This window comes from Penaeus japonicus, unplaced genomic scaffold (genome assembly GCF_977035675.1).
Source record: "Penaeus japonicus unplaced genomic scaffold, GWHDUDI00000001_assembly GWHDUDI00000037, whole genome shotgun sequence".
Taxonomy (NCBI): Eukaryota; Metazoa; Arthropoda; class Malacostraca; order Decapoda; family Penaeidae; genus Penaeus; species Penaeus japonicus.
In genome coordinates this window covers 18,043,322-18,061,195 of record NW_028234439.1, presented here as the reverse complement: position 1 = coordinate 18,061,195, position 17,874 = coordinate 18,043,322, and the positions used below count along the sequence as shown (strand labels likewise).

The 17,874-nt window shown below is 46.2% G+C and overlaps 1 protein-coding gene across 3 annotated transcripts in view; it reads left to right on the top strand.

Moving 5' to 3' along the window:
- LOC122245021 (synaptosomal-associated protein 25) overlaps positions 1 to 17,874 on the top strand; it is a 103,655-nt gene that overhangs the window by 9,242 nt on the left and 76,539 nt on the right. The window lies entirely within an intron of this gene.

Here is a 17,874-nt window from a genome sequence, read left to right as displayed (position 1 = left end):
TATGCAGTTGGAGATGGGGGGGAGGGGGGAGGGGAAGAAAAGAGAGAGAGAGAGAGAGGGAGAGGGGGGGTAGGGGTAGGATTGCACCGCCGGAATATCGAGTCGTTTTAGACGCGTATGGTAATAGTGTCCGATCTTCGGTGGAATGCATAACCACAATGCGGAAGGAAACTGGTAAGTTGGCGTCGATAGTGCTGATTGTCTGCTTTCGGGCGCGTGTCGTAGGGGTGAAAAGGGGTCGGAGTGCCTGCTCTCGGGGTTTAGATGGCACTCTGTGATATCTGTGCCATATGGGGGGGTAGGGGATAGGGGGTGGAAGAGGGGAAGGGAGAATACAATGTGAACGATGCAGATAACATGCTCTGGAAGCAAGCCAACGCCGCCATCAGATTCTGTTGATGTTGATGACGTCACCAGCAGGACCAAAACACGGTCGCCAGCCTGGCTGACCTGATGCTTCTTTCTGACTGGGCGCTGGGAAGGGTCAGGAGAAGGTAATTCCTCCCGCCCACTGGTGTTTTGTTTTCTTATCTTTTTGTCTTTTACACACTCACGCACATATTCACACTCTTGCACACATTCACTCACACACTCACTCTTACACACGCATACTATCTCCCTCACCCCATCTCCCTTTCTCCCTCCCTATCCCACTCTCCCTCTCCCTCTCTCCCTATCCCTCTCCCTCTCTCCCTATCCCTCTCCCTCTCTCCCTAGCCCACTCTTCCTCTCCTCCCTTTTCTCCCTTATCCCCCCCCCCCTCAAAGTATATTTTTCCATAGTTTTGTAACAAACACTTGTTATTTCTGAGACTGTTTAGGCCTACGAGAGCCGCTAGGTTTGACTGACCAGATGTTTTGACCAGACGCCTTTGGGATAAAAAAAACAGTCCATCAACCTAATCGAGGCAGAAAAGATTAGCCAGTCGTTTCGCGAATTGGTTTGATCAGACGCTTGTAGGACGAATAGACAGTCCATCAACCTAATCGAGGTAGAGAAGATTAGCCAGTCGTTTCGCGAATTGGTTTGATCAGACGCTTGTAGGATGAATAAACAGTCCATCAACCTAATCGAGGTAGAGAAGATTAGCCAGTCGTTTCGCAAATTGGTTTGATCAGACGCTTGTAGCATGAATAAACAGTCCATCAACCTAATCGAGGCAGAAAAGATTAGCCAGTCGTTCGGCGAATTGGTTTGATCAGACGCTTGTAGGATGAATAAACAGTCCATCAACCTAATCGAGGCAGAAAAGATTAGCCAGTCGTTCGGCGAATTGGTTTGTCCGCAGATATACACTGGCTCAGTCGGGGGATTAGGTCCATATAATCTGTTAGTCTTCCCTTATCCAGCCACAGGGGTTGGAGGGGTGAGAGGGGGGATGTGAGTGTGTTGTAAGGGTGAGAAGGATGTTGTAGGGGTATGAGGTTGTTTGTAAGGGTAAGAAAGGGGTTTTGTAAGGGTGACAGGGGGTTGCAGGTATTGTAAGGGTGAGTTATTTTTAGGGGTGAGTGGGGGTTTGCAGGGGTAAGAGAGGTATGTTAAGTGTGTTAGTAGGGGTTATAAGGATGAGAAAAGGGTGCTGTAATAATGGTTAGGGAAGTTGTAGGGGATGAGATGGGGGTGTTGTAGGGGTGAAGGGTTATTGATTATCGTAAAGGGACCCTGGGGTAAGGGATGGGTTGGAGTTTATGGTGGTGTGGGCGGGGGGTAGGGGTTGGATTCGGGGTTTTGATAAATGGAGTGTCTCTAAGGATGCTGCGAGAGGATCTGTTCGGCGGGAGTCCTTAGGAGGCGTTTAGGATCGACGGATGTAGACAAGGACGCGTGGGAGGAGGGGATGGAGGAATAGCAATAGGAGTTGGAGGAGGAGGGGGTGGAGGAGTAGCAATAGGAGTTGGAGGAGTAGGAGGAGGAGGGGGTGGAGGAGTAGCAATAGGAGTTGAAGGAGTAGGAGTTGGAGTACAAGTAGGGAGTATGAAACCAATTTGTCATGGCATGACGTCATTCCTCCCTCTTCCCTTTCGGCCAACGTGAGGAATGAGAGACGAATTTACTCGCTTATTATTGATCAGTGGTTTTGTGGAGAGAGAGAGAGAGAGAGAGAGAGAGAATTTACAGACAAAAAGGACCTCGAAGGGGGAGAGGAAGAGAAAGAAAGAGGGGTAACGGGAGGAAGAGGAAGAGAGAAGATGTGAGGAAGAGCGAGGGGTGGGGGGAGGGGGGGTGAGGCTCATCCTAGCCGTTGTTGTTTGTTTCCCCGAATGTACTCTCGACAGGAAGTGTTTTTTCCTCACTCCGAAAATGAAACCCAAAAGCACAAGACAAGATATCTCTATAATCTCCATATAACCTTGGCATCCACCGCGTTTCCGGAATTAGTACTTCCGATGGTTTAGGAAAGATAAAAAAAAAAAAAAAAATAGGAAGAGGATGAATGAAAAGAATAAAATGAATGGGAAAAACACTTCGTAAAGATACGTAAGTGTTGTCAAAGAGACGCCGCCCTCCTATCCCCCCTGCCCCCTAACCCCCTTACCCCCTTACCCAACGCCACTCCCCCTTGTTAGTAAGCGTCTAGGGAAAAGAGCAGAGGGGAAGTATTCTACGAGGAGAAGACGAGGAAATTGAGGGGAAGCGAGCTCTGAGAGACAGGGTGGGGGTAAGGGGGAGGAGGGAGGCTACTGGCTGCTGAGGGAGAGGGAAGTGTCGATGAGGAGGGAAGATATGCAGGGAGAGGAAGGAGAGAGGGAAAGTGGGAGGGGTAGGGGGCGGGCGGGTGAGGAGGAGCTGGGGTGTGGGCGGGGTTGGGGGGGGGGGCGCTGCTACACTGGCACTTTGCCAACACGGAAAATGTCGCTCGCTGCCCACCACACAATGGATGAAGGGGGAAACTACATGGACATGAGAGAGAGAGAGAGTGAGAAAGCAGGGAGAGAGAAAGAGAGAGAGAAGCAGGGAGGGAGAGAGAGAAGCAGGGAGGGATAGAGAGAGAGAGAGAAAGGATATGCGAATATCATTTAAAGATGAGAAAGTTGAGGAGAGAACAAGTGCAAACTCTTTGTATCATTAGATTTCGTGAGAAGAGTAGAATATAGATATGAGTAGAGGCGGTGAGGCAATTGAGAAAGGTTCAGTAAAATATGACACAAGCAAGAGGTCACTGGAACGTTCTGGGAGTTAGGAGGACAAGATCCATTAAGGTCGGTCGGTCTCTCTCTCTCTCCCTTTCCTCTCTCCTCCTCTGTTTCCTCTCTCCTATCCCTCTCGGTCTCCTCCTCTGTCCTCTCCTCTCTTCCACTCTCTACCTCTACCTCTTCCTCTCCCCTTCTCTCTCCTCTCTTTCCCTCTTTCCCTGCTGCACATCTATTTTCTCAGCCACTTTTTCGACGTTTTGGGTTTCTCTCTCTCTCTCTCTCTCTCTCTCCCTCTCTCCCTCTCTCTCTCTCCCTCTTCTTTTCCAGGAAGAGGTGGCGTGGGAAGAGAGGGGAAGAAGAGGAAGAGGTGGTTTGAGAAGAGTGGGAAGGGACAGGAAGAGGAAATGGAGGGGGAGAGGGAGAGGAAAAGTGGTGGTATGGGAAGAGAGGAAGAAGATGGATGAGGGGGATAAGAAGAGGGAGAGGGAGAGGTGGTATAGGAAGAAAGGGAGGGTTAGAAAAAAATGAGCAAGAATTGAAAAAGAAAGTGAATGCAAGTAAAGGGGCTAAGACAGAGAGCGACACACGAGAGCAAGACATCTCTACGGCAAGACAGTAACGAAGGCCCCTTTGTATTGACACGGGCGCAATGTCCATGACTGATTTATGCGATAGATCAAACACGAGACTGCTTGATGTGCGTAAATATGTATTGCGTGCTAGAATTGTCACCCTGTGCGTGGGTGTGCGTGCGACGGCCTGCTGGCACTCGCAAGGGACCTCAATACCATTTGCAGTGAGCCGAAGTGGGCGTGCCGTGCCGTCTCCCCTCGCTGCATGACGGTAGGCAGGTCGTCGCGCCTCTGGCAACCTGCATGCCCCCCCCCCCTCTTTCTCTCTCTCTATTTCGCCCGAGGTGTACGATAATGTAATATTCCCCTAAAGAGATGTAAGGGGTCATCTGAGGGTGTCCAGCGAGGAGGTGCTATTTATAGACTCGTGTATGATGGGGAGGGGAGGGAAGGGGGAGGGGAAGGGGAAAAAAAAGGGGAGGAGGGGGATGGATATTGGAGGGTGAGGGGTCGAGGGTGAGTGGGTGGGTGGGAGGGCTAAGAGAGATCAAGCTGTGGTTAAAGGTGTGGTTGCGATGCGAATGTTGGCCCGCCCGCCCGTCCTCCTCTCGCCCGCGCCCCCGCCCCCGCCCCCGCCGTCTGCCTTCCGGTACCTTCGTCGTGATCCAAAGGGGCGAAGGGGCAGCTTCAGGAGCCCGGTCACCTCCCCCCCTCCCCTCCCCTCCCTGGCCGATCCTCTGCTGCTTACCCCGCCCGTCGCCCCCCGTCTCGGCGTCTGGAGAGAAATATGGTGGCGCCCGTGATGATTTGTATCTTTTGATTCATGTACATGTGGGTGGGTTATATACGTGTATATTACTTTTTCTTCTTATTCCGTATTTTTATTTTCTTTCTTTTTTTAATTTATCATATCTGACACGTGGAAACCACACGGATAAGGATTTCAAAATTACGAGACTTCCGAGTTCTGTCACTCAGATGGATTGGAGCATCATGAAGTTTATGGGGAAAAATCCACGGAGTTGTCTTGCCTGATTTCATAACTGGGCCAAGGTGCAGGTTTGTTCGAAGTTAAGTAATAGGTTATGGAATATGTTGCTGAACTTTTGTGTGTGTGTGTGTGTGTGTGTGTGTGTGTGAGAGAGAGAGAGATAGAGAGAGGGAGAGAGAAAGAGAAAGAGAGAGAGAGAGAGAGAGAGAGAGCACACGTACACATACATGCACACGTACACATACATGCACACGTACACATACATGCACACGCACACATACATGCACACGCACACATACATGCACACGCACACATACATGCACACGCACACACAGAGACATGCACACGCACACAGACATGCATGCACACACACACACACACACACACACACACACACACACACACACACACACACACACACACACACACACACACACGTGCACATATATACATAGATAAAGACAATGTAATTAGAAACGAACTACCTCGGATAAAAAATACATATACACATACATACCTACATAGATACACAGATATATGCATACAAACACATAACACTTACAGCCTCCCTCCCACCCTCCCCCTCCCCCACCCTTTCTCTCTCACTCCCCCCCCCCCACCTCCCCCACCCTTTCTCTCTCACTTCCCCCCCTCCCCACCTCCCTCACCCTTTCTCTCTCACTTCCCCCCCTCCCCACCTCCCCCACCCTTTCTCTCTCACTTCCCCCCCTCCCCACCTCCCCCACCCTTTCTCTCTCACTTCCCCCCCACCTCCCCCACCCTTTCTCTCTCACTCCCCCCACCACCTCCCCCACCCTTTCTCTCTCACTTCCCCCCCACCACCTCCCCCACCCTTTCTCTCTCACTTCCCCCCGCCCACCTCCCCCACCCTTTCCCTCTCCCTCCCCCCCCCCTCCCCCACCCTTTCTCTCTCCCTCCTCCCCCACCTCCCCCACCCTTTCTCTCTCACTTCCCCCCTCCCCACCTCCCCCACCCTTTCTCTCTCTCTCCCCCCCCCCCCCCTCCCCCCCCCTTTCTCTCTCACTTCCCCCCCCCACCTCCCCCATCCTTTCTCTCTCACTTCCACATTATTATCATTCGTTCCTCTCGGTCCCTTGGCGAGTTCCATCAGCTGGGTAATTATATATGCCACGGGCGATTGCGTGAGGCCATATACACGGGGCGCTCCGGCTGCGCTCCTCCTCTTGATCCGATCCTTAGTCTCGAGGAAGTTGATGTTATTGGGTCATTTTTTTTATTGCTATTTATTTATTATTATTATTATTATTATTATTATTATTATTATTATTATTTGGGTGTATGTGTGTTGTCTTGTATGTTTGGGATTCGTGGTTTGTAAGAGGGGGAGGGGGAGAGAGAGAGAGAGAGAGAGTGAGAGTATAAGCCCGAGAGGAAAAGAAAGATGTTTGTATGGATATTAAGAAGAGTTGAGAGAGAGAGAGAGAGAGAGAGAGAGGTGATAAAAGGGAGAGAAAGAGGATGAGAATAAGTTGTGATGTGTGCGTCTGAAAATCCGGTTGCAAGAACACTGGAAAATGTAATTAGAGAAAGGAAGGTAACAAAGACAATAAATAATTGAGTAAGATAGAGCGAGAAAGAAAGAAAGAGTGAGATGAAGAAAGAAGGGGAAGGAGAGGAACAAGGAAGAGAGAAAGTGAGGGAGAGAGAGAGATAATGAGAGGGTGAAAGGGAAAGAAGAAGAAGAATGTGGGAGTGATGGGAGAAACAAAAGAGGGGAGAAAAAAAGAAGGAAAAAAAGAGAGAGAGACAAATCCGGGATAAGTCTGATAAAAGGGAAGAGAAATTCAGCGAGGCACGACTACTCCCCATAACCCAGGAGCAGTAAAATCCAGTAGGCAATAAGAAAGAAAGGTAAAGTCACCCACCACTCTCGCTGACCTCCACGCCCACTTCCACCCATCTCTTGGTCTCCTCCTCACCCACTGATTCCAAAAGTAAACCCTGCAGAACTGCCTCTCTCTCTCTCTCTCTCTCTCTCTCTCTCTCTCTCTCTCTCTCTCTCTCTCTCTCTCTCTCTCTCTCTCTCTCTCTCTCTCTCTCTCTCTCTCTCTCTCTCTCTCCTCTCCCTCCTCCTCCTCCTCCTCCTCCTCCTCCTCCTCCTCCTCCTCCTCCCCCTCCTTCGTCATCACTAACGTATATTTTTTTGTTCTTTTCTTTTCTGTCTGTGTTTATCTCTTTCTCCTCTTCTCTCTCTCTCTTTCTCCTCTCCCTCTCGTTCCCTTCTCTCCTTTTCCTTCCCCCTCCTTCTACCCCCTTTTCCCCTCTCCCTCCTTTCTCCCTCTACCTCCTCTTTTCCTCCCTCCCTCTCCTTCCTCCCTCCCTCCCTCCCTCCCTCCCTCTCCTCCTTCCCTCCTTCCTTTAGCCTCAGTCTTTCCCCCAGTGTAATATGGCTAGATCTTAATCCAGTGAGACTCTGATATGGAAAAATGGCCCTGGAATATGACTCCGGCAACCGAATTCTCCAAAGACCGTTTCCAGGCGAGTTCGGGAAGTTTCTGGAATAATTCCTGGGACCGAGTCACTGAGCACAATCCAGAAATTTCAGTCTCCGGTCTCTCTCTCTCTCTTCTTCTTCGTCTCTTATTTTATTTCATCTCCTTTTTTCTTTTTTTTCTTTTTTCTTCCTCTACGTTTCTCTTTCTTCTTCTCCCTCTTGAGGCTTTTAATTATCATTTGTTTTAGGGTTATTCAGAGACAGACAGACACTAACAAAAATGCGAGCAGGCAAGCAGGGAAAGAAGTATATGCAATGAAAACATAGAATGAGTGAAGATAAATCACGAAATGAATAACTAGGGTCTCTCTCTTTCTCTCTCTCTCTCTCTCTCTCTCTCTCTCTCTCTCACACACACACACATACACACACACAACACATACATATATATATATATATATATATATATATATATATATAATATACATATATACATTTATACATACAATACACACACGCACGCACGCACACACACACACACACACACACACACACACACACACACACACACACACACACACACACACACACACACACACACACACACACACATATATATATATATATATATATATATATATATATATATATATATATATATCCTTTTTCTCTTTTTTCCGGGTTGGGGGATGCTCAAGCAGTAAACTCTTTTATGGGGAGCTTGGAGGACAGGGAAGAGGCGCAGAAAGGGGTAGTGGGGGTGTCGGGGGGAGAGGGGAGGGAGCTTACTACCAGGATGAGGGTTCATGATGATGGTAATCGTGATGGAAATGGTGATGATGATTGTGATGGTGGTAAGGATGATCTATCTATATCTCTCCTTCTATCTCCTTCTCTTTCTCTCTTTCTCTCGTTCTCTCGTTCTCTCGTTCTCTCTCCCACTCTATTTCTCTCTCCCTCTCTCTCCCTCCCTCCCTCCATCTCTCCTCCTCTCCCTCTCTCCATCTCTCCTCCTCTCCCTCTCTCCTCCTCTCCCTCTCCCCCTCTCTCCCTCTCTCCTCCTCTCCCTCTCTCCCTCATCCTTTCTCTCCGTCTCTCCTCCTCTCCCTCTCTCCTCTCCCTCTCTCCCTCTCTCCTCCTCACCCTCATCCTCTCACACTCACTCTCCCCTTCCCCTTTTCCCCGATGTTATCATATTATAATGAAACCAGAAAATTAATCTCTTGATTATGATGATGAGCTGCTTAGGGTGACCTTAGAAGGAGGAGGAGGAGGAGGAGGAGGGGATGATGGGCGTGGGGGTGTTGGTGGAGGAGGATAAGGAGGAAGAAAAAGAAATATTCGAAAGAAACAAGGCGCGAATGTGGAGGAGAGGATGGATCTATGGCGATGAACGAGAGAGAGAGAGAGAGAGAGAGAGAGAGAGAGAGAGAGAGAGAGAGAGAGAGAGAGAGAGAGAGAGAGAGAGAGAGAGAGAGAGAGAGAGGGGGGGGGGGAGGAGAGGGAGGGGGGGGGGGGGGGGGGGGGCGGGGGGGGCAGGCAGGCAGGCAGGCGACAGTTCCTTCCTGTCCCAGCTTGATGTGATTTTGTCTTGATTATGCGCCTTTCGCCAGCTCAGGGAATATTCCATCTCCCTTCACTTCCTTTTTTTTTTTTTTTTTTTGCCTTTATCCCGCGTCTCCTCTTCACTCTATTTCTTATTCTCTTTCTTTTTCTCATTTCACTTCCCCTTCTCTCCTTCAGCTTTTTTTTTTTTTCTTCTTCTTCTTTTGTCACGTCGCCTGGTCGTTTTTGTCATCATCTCCTCTTTCACTTTCTTCATGTCCTTCCCTATTGCCTCCTTCTTTGTCCTTCTCTCCTCACTCTATCTCTCTCACTCTTTCTCTCTCTCTCTCTCTCTGTCTCTCTCTCTCTCTGTCTCTCTCACTCTCTCTCTCCCTCCTCTCCTCCACTCCCCCACTCTCTCGCTCCCTCTCTCTTCTTTCTTTCTTTCTTTCTTTCTTTCTTTCTCTTTCTTACATGTTTCGTGTATGATTCCCTGACCAAAGTCCATTAGCAGGTTGGAAATGATCGTTTCTCTCATCAGCTGACTGACGGTCTGACGGTTTTCTTCTACTTCCTCTTCCGTTTGTCGATCCCCATGCTTTATTTTGCTCCTTCTTTCGTTTGGTTTGGTTTTGTTGATTTTTATTTTTTTTTATCAATTATATCAAACTTGTCTCTTTATTTTCCCTTCCTCGTTCCTTTTGGCAGTGCTCCTTGTGTTGTTATTTTTGCCATAATTCTTCGTAATTGAGATAGTAATGCTTATGTAATAGAGAGTTTGGTGGCAGCCTCTCATTCTCTCTTTTCTCCTTGTTGTGTTTTCGTATATATATATATATATATATATATTGTCGTTTGTTTTGATTACCTTTCTATCTCTTAGTCACTCGCACGCTCGCTCGCTTGCTGACTCTCTCTCTATCTATCTATCTATCTATCTCTCTATCGTTCTCTCTCTATTATTGTCTTCGATTCCATTCTAGTTCCGTTTTACTTTATTAATTTCGCTTTTAACTTCATTATCTCTCTTATTGTATCTCGTTTCTCTTCATAAACTGTACGTCTTCTACTTCATTAGAAGTGTCTCAACATTGTCATGTTAAAAACGCTACTTTTTTTCATTAAAAAAAATGGTCACCAAATCCGAGGCTGTGATTGGTTGAACTGCGTGGCCAATCAGCGTCCTAAAATGGTTTCAATAGGCTTAATACTTATTGTCTAGCCAATGGCGTTAGATTCTTCCTTATATGGGATTTACGATGGAGAGCTTGATAATGCAGACCTCTTTGAGTTGCTTTATTGTTCGTTAAATGGTTTTGTAATCGTGTGATCGTGTGGGTGCGTGTGTGCGTGCGCGTGCGTGCGTGAGGGAATTAAGAATTATTAGTCTATTCATTTAACATCCCTTGTACAAGCCTAATCCCGCATGTTTATTCAAATCAAGTAAAACTACATCCAATATTGCCACCCCTCCCCCCTCTTAACAAAAAGAAAAAAGAAGCGTTCATGTTCTCACCTTTCGAGTGGCCTTGGCTTCGTGCCAGCGGTGTTCGGACGTTCCAGACTTTGATTGATCGGTGTCAGATTCGTTCTCTTTTGTTTTGCTTCGTCGTTTCATTCACCCCTTCCATTTTCCATTGTTTCTTCTTCTACTTCTTCTACTTATACTTCTCCGTCTTCTTTTTTTTCTTCTTCTTCTTCTTCTTCTTCTTCTTCTTCTTCCTTTTCTTCTTCTTCTTCTTCCTTTTCTTCTTATTTATTTATTTTTTTTCTTCTTCGTCTTCGCCGTCTTCGTCATCTTCTGCTTTTTCTTCCTCTTCTTGTTCGTCGTCTTCGTCACCTTCTGCTTCTTTTTCCTCTTCTACTTCGCCGTCTTCGTCTTCGTCATCATCTTCATTTTCTTCTTCGTTTAAGGTAAATCTGGTATTCCCGTTTTGTAAGGACTTATTTATAGGTTTGTTGTTGTTTTTTTGTTGTTGTTGTTGGCACCGTAACCGACTGACATTGTCCTCCGACCCCTTTAGCTCTTTCCCTTTCCTCTTTGGATCTCATCTTTCTCGTCCCCCTCCCTTTGTTTCCACTGCTGTCGGTTCATATCTTCTCTTTCTCCCCTCTCTCTATCTCCTTCCGTCTTTCCTCTCTCTCTCTCCTTCTCTTTCTCCTTCTCCCTCTCCCTCCCTTCCTTCCTCACTCCCGCCCCCCCTCCTCCCTCCCTCCCTCCCTCCTCCTCCCCCCCATCTCTCTTGCCATTTTTCAATTCCCTCGACCATTTCAATAAAGAGAAAGACATGGAAAAAAAAAGAATAACAATAAGGAGAAGAATGTCAGCAAAAAGTCGAAGGAGGAGGATTCCTTGTGTTTGTTCAGCCCGTCTGTCTTTGTTTGTGTCCTTGTAATCCTGAAAGATGAAGGCATTGTAGTTGTTGCTTCAGCTGAGGTGATGCGTGGGAATCACTGTCCTCGCCTCTTGTCTTCTTGGATTTTTTATTTATTATTATTTTTTTATGGGGGGGGGTCGCTTCTCTTCTCCGTTGTTTTTTTCTTCTCTTCTTTTCTCTTTTTTCTTCTCTTCTTTTCTTTTTTCTTTTCTTCTTCTCTCGTTTTTCGTCTCTTCTCTTCTCTTTTTTCTTCTCTTCTTTCTTCTCTTCTTTTCTTTTTTCTTTTCTCGTTTTTCTTCTCTTCTCTTCTCTTTTTTCTTCTCTTCTTTTCTCGTTTTTCTTCTCTTCTCTTCTCTTTTTTCTTCTCTTCTTTTCTCGTCTTTCTTCTCTTCTTTTCTCTTCTTTTCTGTTTTTCTCCTCTGTTGTCTTTTTTTTCTTTGATCTTATCTTTACTAGAGATGGAAGTGGGGGGAGCAAAGGGAAGAGAAAGAGACATGGAATGGAAAGAGAAAGAGTGAAAAAGAGAGAGAGAAGAAAAAATGAAGAGAGAGAAAAGGCAAGAGAAAGAAATAGAGAGAGAAATATATATATATATATATATATATATATATATATAGAGAGAGAGAGAGAGAGAGAGAGAGACAGAGAGAGAGACAGAGATAGAGAGAGAGAGACAGAGATAGAGAGAGAGAGAGAGAGAGAGAGAGAGAGAGAGAGAGAGAGAGAGAGAGAGAGAGAGAGAGAGAGAGAGAGAGAATGGGGCTGATGTGAGACAACAGCAGCGGGACATTGTGCAAGGCCAGGTAGGGTCGAACAGCTCCGTCTGCGGGGGTTTTAATATGCATGCAAATATGATAGCGCGACCTGTAGCTGGATTGCGTCATAGAACTGTATTCCTCTTCCCCCCTTTCCCCCTTTCCCCCTTTTCCCCCTTTCCCCCTTTTCCCCCCTTCCCCCCAATACGAATCGACCAGGTAATTGGCCTAATAGAGTTGTGCCTTTCTTCTTCTCCTCCCTTTGTTTTACTTTCTCCTTCTATCTCTCTCTTGTGCTTTCTCTCATATCTCTCTCCTCTCCCTTTCTCTCTGCCTCTCTCCCTCTTTCCCTCTCCCCCTCTCGTCTTTTCTCCCTCTCTCTTTTTCTCTCCCTCTCTCTCATTCTCTCTCCTTCTCCCCCCTTTCCCTCTTCCCTTCTCTTCCTATCCCCCCTTTCCCTCTTCCCTTCTCTTCCTATCCCCCCTTTCCCTCTTCCCTCTTCCTTTCTCGTCCTCTCCCCCTCTTCCCTCTTCCCTCTTTTTCTTCTTCTTCTTCTTGCGAGCGTGTTGTCCAGCCATTCTTCTTCCTCCTTATGGCCCCGGGGATGGTATTTAAGTTTACCCTCAGAGGCGTCGTGTTGTTCCTCTTTATGGCTGGGTGGGCGGGGTGTGCACAGGGGGGTTACAAGAGGTTTTGCTTTTCTTGTCTTTCTTGTCTTTCTTGTCTTTTTTGTCTTTCTTGTTCTTCGTCCTTGTTGTCTTGGGTTTTACTTGTTCTCTTTTTATATAGTCGTGTTTCTTTTTTCTTTACCCTTCACTACTCTTTTTTATTATTTTTTCTCTGGTACTTTCTCTTATTCCCTCGCCTTTTCACCGTAACTCACGTATATATATATTTTTTTTCTCTCTTTCCATTCTCTCTCTCTCTCTTTTTTTCCCTCTCTCTCTCTCTCTCTCTCTCTCTCTCTCTCTCTCTCTCTCTCTCTCTCTCTCTCTCTCTCTCTCTCTCTCTCTCTCTCTCTCTCTCTCTCTCTCTCTCTCTCTCTCTCTCTCTCTCTCTCTCTCTCCCCTCATCCTCTTCTCAGTGCTGCTAATCCCTTCACATTCATCTCTTGTCACTCACTCTGTCTTACCTCTCCCCTTTTTTTTCAATCTCAACCCTCATTCGTCTTCGTCATTGTCGTTTTCGTCGCCATCATCATCGTCTTCGTCATTATCACCGTCTTCTTCATTGCCGTCTTCGTCAATACCATCGTCTTCATTATCTCCATCGTCATTGCCATTTGCATCATCTTCAGTATCGTCACCGTCATTAATATTGTATTTATTATCATCGTCGTCTTTATTATCGCCATCGTCTTCTGTGACGCCTTCTCCTCTATGTCTTCGTCTTCTTCGTCGCCATCTCCTCTTTTATCATCTTCGCATGTGCGTCTCGGCGTTTCATGTGGAGAGCGAGCGTGTCTTCCACAGGGAAATGATCCACTTAGGTGTGGGATGGGGGGAGGAGGAGGAGGAGGAGGAGGAGGAGGAGGAGGAGGAGGAGGAGGAGGAGGAGGAGGAGGAGGAGAGGGGGTCAGGATGGGGTAATTGGGGTAGAGGGCAGAGAGTTGGGTTGTAGGAGAGGAAGAGAATGTGGGGGGAAGATGAGAGTGTTGAAGGGGTGGGGGAACTGGGGGTGGGGAGGGGGGGAAGAGTTCATGGGGATTGGGTTAAGGGGAGTTCGTCTTTTTATTATTGTTGTTGTTATTGTTATCATTAGCATTATTATCATTACTATTGTTGGTATTGTTGTTTTTATTTATAATCGTTTGCCTCTATGTTCTCTTTCTATAGATCTTTTTTTTGTTCCTTGCCTTTCCTTTTGTTTGTTCTCTCCTCTTGTTTTATTTCTCTCCTTCCTTCTTTGTTTTATAGCGCTGTCTGTCGTCTATTGTTGGCGTTATTTAAGTGACTAGTCATAAAGACGGTTTTGTTAGCATTTAGAACCGCTGTTAGCCTTTACGGTAAGTGTTACTCCTTAGGTTTATTTGGGAGGTAGTCGGCATTGTTCGTGTTTTTTGTTGTTCTTTCTTCTTCCTCTTTTCTTTTATTCTATTTTTTTTTAATTTGAGTTATCTTGTTTGTAAAGTGATTCGTAGCGTATTATTTTGTATTGTATTGAGGTATATATCTCTCATATTTCTTATTGATGTTGTGTGTGCATTCTCTATTCAGTAAATATTTTATTTTTTATCTATTTGTTTACTTATTCCATTTGGGTATTACCTTTGTTTGGGAAATTCTTGTGTTGTGTTGATGCCTTTGTTTACTTTTGTTTGATGATATGATTTATGTATTTATACTTGTATTTTTTATTTTATTTATTTATCGGTTTTATGATTATTGATGATTTAAGATTGGATTCAATTAATTGGCTTTTACATTTTGACATTAATTAGGGAGAAATGTAATTGATTTGTTTTTACGACTGGCGGATATTAAAAGAAATTACCATGATTTTGAACTGTTTTATGCGGTGGCGTGCCATTGATTTACATAGGGATTAGGATTGTATTGGATCTCCATTTTAGGATCAGCCGCTGAATAGACACGATTTAATCCTATGGTGATGGCGATGGTGGTGGTGCTGTTGTGATTTTTATTGTTTTTATTTTATTTAAAGTTGATTATTATCACCCTATCAACTACCGCTGCCACCCACCATCACCCATCCCTGTCTTCCACCACCTACCATCCCCTGTCTTCCGTCTTCTACCACCTACCATCCCCTGGCTTCCACCCACCGCTACCACCCACCACCACCCATCCCTGTCTTCCACCATCACCACAACCCCACAGTTTTGCAACAATGGCCGTGATAACCGACGGGTCTCACGCCACCCAGGAGTATTGCAGCGTGCCATCGATCGCCAACTGGCTGTTGTGTTATAAATTGTTATTACGCATCGACGTAATATATTGCATATTACGTCGGCAACGGAGCAATGATTGTGGTGGATTTGTCATAGTTGTGGTGCAATTGACGATTGAGCGGCGAGACTTATCATTTAATTTAAAACACGTGTAAGAATTAGAGTAAGACTTGATTGGCGGATGGCTTGTTTGTTTACGTCACGTGGATGAGTGGGCGGGGTTTTCTGGCTACTTGTTCTTGACATGTTTTTGGGGGGCACGTGGTTTGCTAGTTAAAGGTTTGTGATTTTGAGATTTTGAGATGCTTCTATGTTTGTAGATGTGGAGGTACGAATGTGTGTGTGTGTGTGTGCGCGCGCGCCTGTGCCTGTGTGTGTCTAAAGTATTTTGATGTATGTACACCAAGATATTACGGTTCAAGCGCATCACATTCCGCCCGCCCCGACGTCGCCCAAGGTCACCGCCCGCGTTTATTCCTGGGTCACTTCTCAGGTCGAACTCAAGGACACGAAATCAATCAAGGTCGTGTTCATCGCCCTGTCGAATCAAGGTCATTGGGCGGAGCCGTAATCTTGTACTGCTGGAACGGACAGAAGGATGTGCGGGAGAGAGGGAGGATGGGAGGGAGGGGGCCTGGGGGGGGTAAGAGAGGATGGGAGGGAGGGGGTTGGGATTGGGGGGGAGAGAGGGAGGATGGGAGGGAGGGGGTTAGGGGGAGAGGGAGGATGGGATGGGGTTGGGGGGGAAGAGATGATAGGAAGGTAGGGGGTTGAGGAGGAGAGAGAATGGAAGGGGAGGGGGTTGGGGGGGAGAGGATGGAAGGGAGGGAGGGAGAAAGGAAGGAAGGGAGATAGGGAGAAAGAAAGAGAGGGAGGGAAGGAGAAAGGAAGAGAGGGAGGGAAGAAGTAGGGGAGGGAGGGAGAGGGATTGAATGGCCTTCCAGCATCCTAGGTGGCCTTATGCGTCGCCTTGACCTTTTTCTTGAGATTGGGAGCGTTGCATTGACCTTTATCTGTGCTAGAAGGCTGTGTTCTTTGAATGGAATGGGTCTTGCATAAACCTCGATTCGTTTCACTTGTTTTCTTTCTTTAATTTCCTTTTTTTCACTTTTTTCATTTTCTTCTTCTCTCCTTATTCATCATCTATTTTTATTATCTTCTTATTCTTCGCCTATTTTTATTATCTTCTTATTCTTATTCTCTTATTCTTTTCGTACCCCCCCCCCCCCTCTCCCTCCGCCATTCTTCATTCCCGTTTTAACTCCCCGAAAGATTATTCTAGAAGCATCAGGGGAGGATAAATCAGCCCCCCCCCTCACCCCCACCCCCATCCCTTTTAGCGGCGATTTTGTCTCGTAAATCTCTAGGGGAGGGAAGTAGGAAGGGGGGAGAGGGGAGGAAGGGGAAGGGGAAGGGGAAGGGATAGAAGAACAGGGGGGAAGAAAGGATGGGAATGAAGAGGGAAGGGAAGAGAAGAGAAAAAAAGGTGGGGAGACGAACAAGTAGAAAGAAGGGCTATGAGTAAAGAATGGAGAGAAGAACAAGAGGAGGGAGAGGGGAAGAGAGAAAGAGAGGTTGGTGGAAGAGGGAAGGAGATGAGAGAGACGGGGAGAAGAGGGAAAGAAGAGGGAGAATAAGAATGAAGAGAGAGGAAGACACGGCGAGAACAGGAAACGAGATAAGGGAGACAAGGCGAAAAGGAGGTAGGAAAAAGAAGGGAAAAGGTACGTGAGACGGGGAGAAGATGAGATGAAGATGAGATGAAGGAGAGGGAGAATAAGAAAAGGAGAGGGAAACGGAATTAATATGGAAGGAGAGGAAAGCAGAAAGAAGAAGAGGGAAAAAAAAATGAGGGAGAAGGAAGTAGAAAGAAAAGGGAGGAATTTACGTAGTATATACATTTAATAAGTAGTATCAGAATCTGGATACCGATATGGTATAATTTGGTTCTGTAATACTGATGAAGTGCATAAAAGAAATGTTTTCTCTTTATTTTTATTATTTTTTATCTATCGAGCGATTTCTCTCTATCAATTTATCTATATACATATCTCAATCTATCGATCTCCATCTATCTCGTTATCTATATATATCTCAATATCTCAGTCTATCGATCTCCATCTATCTCTCTATCTATCTATATATATCTCAATCTATCGATCTCCATCTATCTCTCTATCTATATATATATCAATATCTCAATCTATCGATCTCCATCTATCTCTCTATTTATATATATATCTCAATCTATCGATCTCTATCTATCTATCTCTCCATCTATATATAGATATATAAATCTTCCTCAACCACTAAGCTCTCTCTCTCTAGACTCTCCTCATGTAAATCCTCACTAGTATAACGAGACTCGAAACGCTCTCGAACAAGATGTCGGGAGATGCAGATCCGATGGGCGCCAGAGGTCAGAGGTCAGAGGTCAGACGGGTTGGAGGTCAAAGATCAGATTGACGCAGCGAAGACCAGCGGTTCTGTTGGCTTTTGCTCTCGTTTTTTTTATTTCTTTTTGTTCTGGTCTTGTTTGTTTGTTTGTTTGTTTTTATTCTTTATTTTTTCTTTGTTTCTATGTTTTGTATCTGTTTTAGGTTTTTGGTTCTTCAGCTCTTTCTCTTTTTATCTTTCTCTCTATGTTCTTTCTCTCACTTTTTATCTTTCTCTTTCCTTTTATCTTTCCTTCTCTTTTAATCATCCTCTCACTTTTTATCTTCTCCCTCTCTTATATTTCTCTTTTTATCGTTCTCTGTCTCTTTATCCTTATCTATTATTCTCTCTTTATGATGCCCCCTACTCAATCTTCCTCTCCTCCCCCTCTTCCCCTTACCTCGAGCCTCTCTCCCCTTCCCCTCCTTCTTCCCTCTTCCCCGATCCTCTCCCCCCTCTTCCCCGTACCTTCCCCCTCCCCCTCTTCCCCTTCCCCCTCCCCCCTCTTCCCTGATCCTCTCCCCCCTCTTCCCTGATCCTCTCCCCCCTCTTCCCTGATCCTCTCCCCCCTCTTCCCCCATCCTCTCCCCCCTCTTCCCCCATCCTCTTCCCCTTTCCACTCCCCCTCTTCCCCCGTACCTCCCCCCTGTACCTTCCCCCCTACCTTCCTCTC